Here is a 6,596-nt window from a genome sequence, read left to right on the forward strand (position 1 = left end):
GACAGCTCTTAATTCTCCCATCAATGAAATGTGACAAACTGTGTCAAGTGTTGCCCATCAGGGAAGCTCACCTGAGCCTTGGTTCCAGGGTTTTTATTGGGGATCAACTATGCAGACATACAGTGCCTGTATGACTGACCCGTAGCTACTCAGTCTCCAGCCTTCCAGAGGTCAGGCTAATTGAGTGTAGCCTGAGGCCTCAGGCACACTGAAGCATCCTTATCAGGCAGGATATACCAGGGGCTCAGAGGTTACCTCCCAGTAGCCAGTCAAAGGCTAGTCTTTACTTTGGAATGTGCAGAATTGGCACAATAACTGACCCACATGTAACTCATCAAACAACCCTGAGAAGTATTATTGCATGTAAAGATGAGGAAATTGAGGCTCAAAAAGATCAAGCAGATTGCTGAAGGTCCAACAACTAATAAGTGGCAGTTAGATTTAGTAGAATTTAGTTTTGCCTGACTCCAAAATCCATAACGTAACCACTTCTCAGTGACTACTAATCAGAATGGACAGACTAGAGAGATAAGCTGAATTCAAATGAACTTTTTTTTCTAATCTTATGGCTGTATGTCAGTCTCTTCAAGCTATTCTTACTTAAGGAGACAGGGCAGTGACTAGAAAGAAGTTGCGAGTTTTTTTAAGAAATCTTTTTTTTTTTTTAAACGCATTGTTTACTTTATTTATTTATTTTTGGCTGTGTTGGGTCTTCGTTTCTGTGCGAGGGCTTTCTCTAGTTGCGGCAAGTGGGGGCCACTCTTCATCGCGGTACGCGGGCCTCTCACTATCGCGGCCTCTCTTGTTGCGGGGCACAGGCTCCAGACGCGCTGGCTCAGTAATTGTGGCTCACGGGCCTAGTTGCTCCGTGGCATGTGGGATCTTCCCAGACCAGGGCTCGAACCTGTGTTCCCTGCACTGGCAGGCAGATTCTCAACCACTGCGCCACCAGGGAAGCCCCAAATGAACTTTTATAGAGATGAACATTAAGTCCTAGAATATAGATGCTAAAAACCAATTTTCAAGGACAAGTCATAGAAAACATGATTTAGAATCAACCTAAATGAAAAAATTGGAGGGATTTCAGTCTATATCTAGCCTTACGTGAGTGCATTATAAACTTTATATGAATAGTAAGTGGCCACCAGAACAACTAATATAATCTTGGAAGCAATAACAGAAGTATTATGTCTGGAATGAGGGAGGTGTTATTGGGTCCTGATAACATGGCTGACTCTAGGTAGTACTTCATACTCCAAATCTTTCCCTATTGCAAAGATCTCTTGCCCTCTCTTCCCTCAGTTCAATAACAAGGCAATCTGACACAGCACAACTAAGCCTGTGCACCACAACTACTGAAGCCCACGTGCCTAGAGCCCGTGCTCCGCAACAAGAGAAACCACCGCAATGAGAAGCCCGCGCACCGCAACCAAGAGTAGCCCCTGCTCACCACAACTAGAGAAGGCCTGCGCGCAACAACGAAGACCCATTGCAGCCAAAAATAAATAAATAAATTTTAAAAAAATAACAAGGCAATCTGATAAACATCCCTATGAAGGTATGATGTTGAATCAAATAAAACTACTACTTGTGTAGGTCAAAATGTTTGAATATCAGCAATTTCAATCTAATATTAACACCTGATAATAATTTTACGTGTCATTTCTCTAAGGGTATTTCCATTTTAGTGGAGGAATCCAAGAGACAAGAGACAACATTTCAGATCAGGAAAGGCAGATACTTGCGAACACGGAAACATTCAGATGCTTGCCAAATTACACCATACCCAACCTACACTTTCTTGACAGTTTGTTCAATTAAGTTGTACCAATATCTCTTTATGGCATTGTCAACTCATACCCATTCAAATAAATTAATGTTCCCATCTCAGCTGACTCATTTGGCAGTAAAAGCTAGTTCACATGCCAATGCATTAGCTGGCTCACATGACCTCTCTCTAAAAAAAGCACATTTTCACAGTAATAAGCAAAAAGGAGCAGTATGCCCTCCCTTGCCCAATGTAGTAGCTCAGGTTAAACAAATGTGAAAAGTTTTAAGGGGCAAAGAGATGGAAAAGAGGAGATACAATGCAGAAAGACCTGGAACGATACAGACGTTTTACAATGTATAAAATAAGAGTGCTTGACATTTTGTGTTTTTAGGTCTATAAAGAGATGACTGTAATTACTCCTGAGCTCTCAGAATGCTTATTCAAAGAGCACAGTTGATTCCCTACAATGTACACAATGTTATCAAGATACATTAAGGACATTTAATAAACTCTCAAATTAAATCAATATATACAATTATAAATATTAAATTTGTATTAAATGGAATGAATAATATAAATATTGATAGTTTAATATAAACTAAATATACGTGATTATATATATTAGGTAAATTACAAGTACAAAAGAGCAGATTACTCTGTGATTGGTCAAATGTTGTCTTTAATGCTGCCAAAGCGACACAGTAGATCTGATTGTTTTTATTTTATTTAGCATTCATTTGTACAACAAATATTTATTATGCACATGCTCTGTGATAGGCACGTGAAATAACTTTCATATTGACTACTGCTGCAAATAAAGTCATTTATAAACAGCCTGGAGAAAGTGTTATCAGTATCTGTTTTTAAGTAGGCTCTGAGGATTTGGAATATTTAAAACTGTTCTATATTCACATCCCAAAGATAATGTACAAATTGTCTTCATTGATTAATCTATGCTATCATAAGCTGGGGAAATGTCGTTCTGTGACTTCAGTTTTCTTTAAACGTTTAATAATGTTCTCCACTTGAGGAAGGGTTTAAGCCTGGACTCAGAGACAGAGGTGATGGATGTTTCCCATTACCAGGTTGAATGAAAAGCTTCTTACTTAGCATGGACCACGCCTAGAGGCTAGCAGAAGAAGAAAGCTTTGCCCGGTCATTAGTTATCTCAGAACTCCTGAAGACTTCAACCTTTTCTATTACTACTTAATTGAATTTAGAAAATTATGATCTTCCTTTTGAATATTTTACAGGTTTTTAAATGTACGATTGATTTTTTTTTTTTGGCCTGGAGAATGTTTGGATGTGTTCCTTCTAATCTGTAATGTGCTATCTATTCCACAATCTAAAAAACATCTGAATGTTTTGGCTAAGTTAGAAAATAAAAGTATGTTCTCATATTTTGGAGCCAAGGCACATCTGCATTAGTTTCTTGATTATGTAGATATACCTTGGCTCCAAAACTTTCTGATTCTGTGGTTAGCCTTAAGTATGAAAAGCTATTTTGGAGAAAGCAAAGCTTGAGTATGAAATTCCAAAATTACTTTTTACTACTTAACGTTGGATAACATATAGTATATTATACATTTATTATTGTGAAATAAAATTCATATTTTATGACAAGAAAAATTTAAATATGAAAAAATTTTCTCTTCCTTTTGACCTCTTTTCCCACTATTGTACATTGTGTATCTGCATTATGTATTGACCAAACCTTCCAATCAGCAAAAATACCTGCTCAACCATAAAGAGAAATATTTTCCTAGCATCAACAAGGCAACTCCTTAAAAGATAACATTTCTTCTTGATCTTGTAAGGGGCCACGATGACCCATGACCCACTACTCATTAGATTGTGTAAACAGTCAATAATACGTCATTTAATGTACAGCCCTCTGTCTCAAAAACTTATATAACTGTGCCTTGGCCCCTAACTGGTGGAAATGTTCTCAGAACTTTCTGAGAGGCTGTTCCCGGGTTATAATCCTCAATTTGGCTCAAATAAAATATTCCATTTCATGAACTTATTTTCAAAACAGAAACAGCCTCACAGACATAGAAAACAAACTTAGGGTTACCAAAGGGAAAAGGTGGGGGGGGAGGGATAAATTAGGAATTTGGGAGTAACATATATACACTATTGCATATAAAATAGACAACCAACAAGGACCTACTGCGAAACACAGGGAACTATACTTAATATTTTGTAATAACCTATATGGGAAAAGAATCTGAAAAAGTATATATATATTCATATATATATATATATATATATATATATGAATCACTTTGCTGTACATCTGAAACTAACACAACATTGTAAATCAACTATACTTCAATAAAAAAAATAAAAGAGAGTAAATCCTAAGAGCTCTTATCACAAGGAGAAAATTTTTTTCTTTATTCTTTTCTTCTTTTTTTAATTGTATCTATATGAGAAGACATATGCCAGCTGAAACTATTGTGGTAATCATTTCACAGTATGTATAAATCAAACCATCATGCTGTATGCCTTTAACTTATACAGTGATGTAAGTCGACTATTTCTCAATAAAACTGGAAAAATTTGCACTTCTAAAAAATTTTTTCCATTTCTTTCTAAGATTGACTGATTAATTTTTCATTGACATTACCCTACAGACTTTATAATAGGGATCTCAAAAATAAGTTCTGACATGCCCCACATCTAAATCCATAACGAACACAAAATTTTTTTTTCTTTTCTCTATTTTCTATTCTACTCTCCCACTTTGAATAAGCACTAATTCACCATGAATACTCTGGTCATTTTCCCCAGAAATAAAATTAATGTCTACTTCACAGAGTTTCTGAAAGTGTCACTGGCAAAGCCCACTGGGGTGGAGAATAAGATGGAATCTAGGTTATAAGATAAGGTCTAACCTCTTCTTTTGTGCTTAGTCTAGTTTCACTTGCCTACAGGGGGCATGTGCAGAGGCCTTGCACCTAACACGTGGAATCAGCGTTCTCAGCACAGAACCGCTGCACCTGGCACGTGACTTGGTGTGCAGAAGCGGTGCACCCGACACCTCAATTCACCATGACAACAGCATGCGGTGTGCAGAGATGCTGCCCCTGGCGCTGCAATCTGGAGCCCTAAGCAACACACCTGCACATACCAACAAGTGCCCTGTCCCTTACTCCACAGGTGAGATCCCCATAAAGCAGCCCCACCCATGGCCTGTCCGGGAGAGGGTGTGCTCTGCAACTAGGGCTTGCACCTCTCCATTTTTTGATCAAAGAATAAAACTTTCCTTTGCTTCTGATACTACTTGGTCTTGTTCTGAGCTGAACGACACCGGGCAGCAGGACTGTCGCTGGAGGCTGACTCTGGAGGGTCAGTAACAAAAGGGGAGAAAAGAATTTTCTCTCAGTTTAGTTAAGATCATACTCAAACTCAGTGTTGCTGGGCCTTGATCTGTTTCTTAAACTATAGGATGGGAACTTCAAGTTTATATATGGTTTGTCAATTAACCCTGACATCTCAGGTAATGGTCGAACTGACTTATTTTAGCCTATTTTGCTAAAGGTTATATCTCACCTGTAGGGGAGGAAAAAGTTTTTCTTCACTTTCTTAGGTTCCCTGGCTGGGTCTGGAAATTCAACTGACAAAGACAGATTAACAGGAGAAAAGCGTACAAATTTTATTAAATTTTAACATGTATGTGGGAACCTTCACAAGAGAGTGAAGACCTGAAGAAGTGACCAGAGCAGGAAGCTTTTATACATTTCAGACAAAGAAGCAATGAATTTATGAAGAATTGACAAGACAAAGGGATTTGGGCTTGGGGTGGCAAATGGTGAAGAGGTAACTAGTAAGGGTTAGTTTAACCAGGTTTGTTTTGTACAGATTTCTAGGCCCCAAATTCTAGGCTCTAGCGATAAGAAAGTCTTCCTTCCTCCTGGTACAGGGAGGGTACTTTTCACCTGGGAGATTTTATCTCCTGCTTTCAGGGAAGAAAAACAAGGCAGGAAGGTCAGAGTGACCTTCCTGCTTCTGCTGTTTTCTCAAATTCCTTCAGCTTAAGATATTCAATATGCCAAGGGGGCATATTTTGGAGTAGCATGTCCTGAATCCCATTACACCCAACAAATTTATCTTTGATAATAAATAACTCTTCCAGGGGAGCACTCTCTCTATCTTTCTCTTTCTCTCTCTCTAATATATATAGTTTTTAGAATAATATTGAGATCCTGCTATCTATCTTACAAAATAAATATTCCATATTATATCAGAAAGCTGGGGCACTTACGGTATTCATAAAGCTGCCAGTCTGTGTAATTCATCAAATAGATGAGCAAACCCATATATGAAATTTTAATCTTGATTCATTTCAGAGTTTAGAACAAGCCAGCTTGTTTTATTAAACATATGTATCTGATATTTATGTATTTCATGTGCATAAATTCTATTTTCTTATTACTATGAAGGAATATTTTTTTTTAAAGACTTTTTTTTTAGTTTACTTATTTATTTGGTTGTGCTGCATCTTAGTTGCAGCAGGCGGGCTCCTTAGTTGCGGCTCGCAGGCTCCTTTGTTGTGGCATGCAAACTCTTAGTTGCGGCATGCATGTGGGATCTAGTTCCCGCACCAGGGATCGAACCTGGACCCCCTGCTTTGGTAGTGCGGAGTCTTAACCACTGGACCACCAGGGAAGTCCCTATGAAGGCATATTTCGTTCACACTCCAACACATAACAGATAGGGATGCCAGGCAAGAATTTTTAGACATGGTGTCATTTTATTGAGAGATACTTTCTTTCCTGATAAACGGCTTTGAAAGCAGCTGTGAGCCTCCCCCTTCCCT

This window comes from Balaenoptera acutorostrata, chromosome 16 (genome assembly GCF_949987535.1).
Source record: "Balaenoptera acutorostrata chromosome 16, mBalAcu1.1, whole genome shotgun sequence".
Classification (NCBI taxonomy): domain Eukaryota; kingdom Metazoa; phylum Chordata; class Mammalia; order Artiodactyla; family Balaenopteridae; genus Balaenoptera; species Balaenoptera acutorostrata.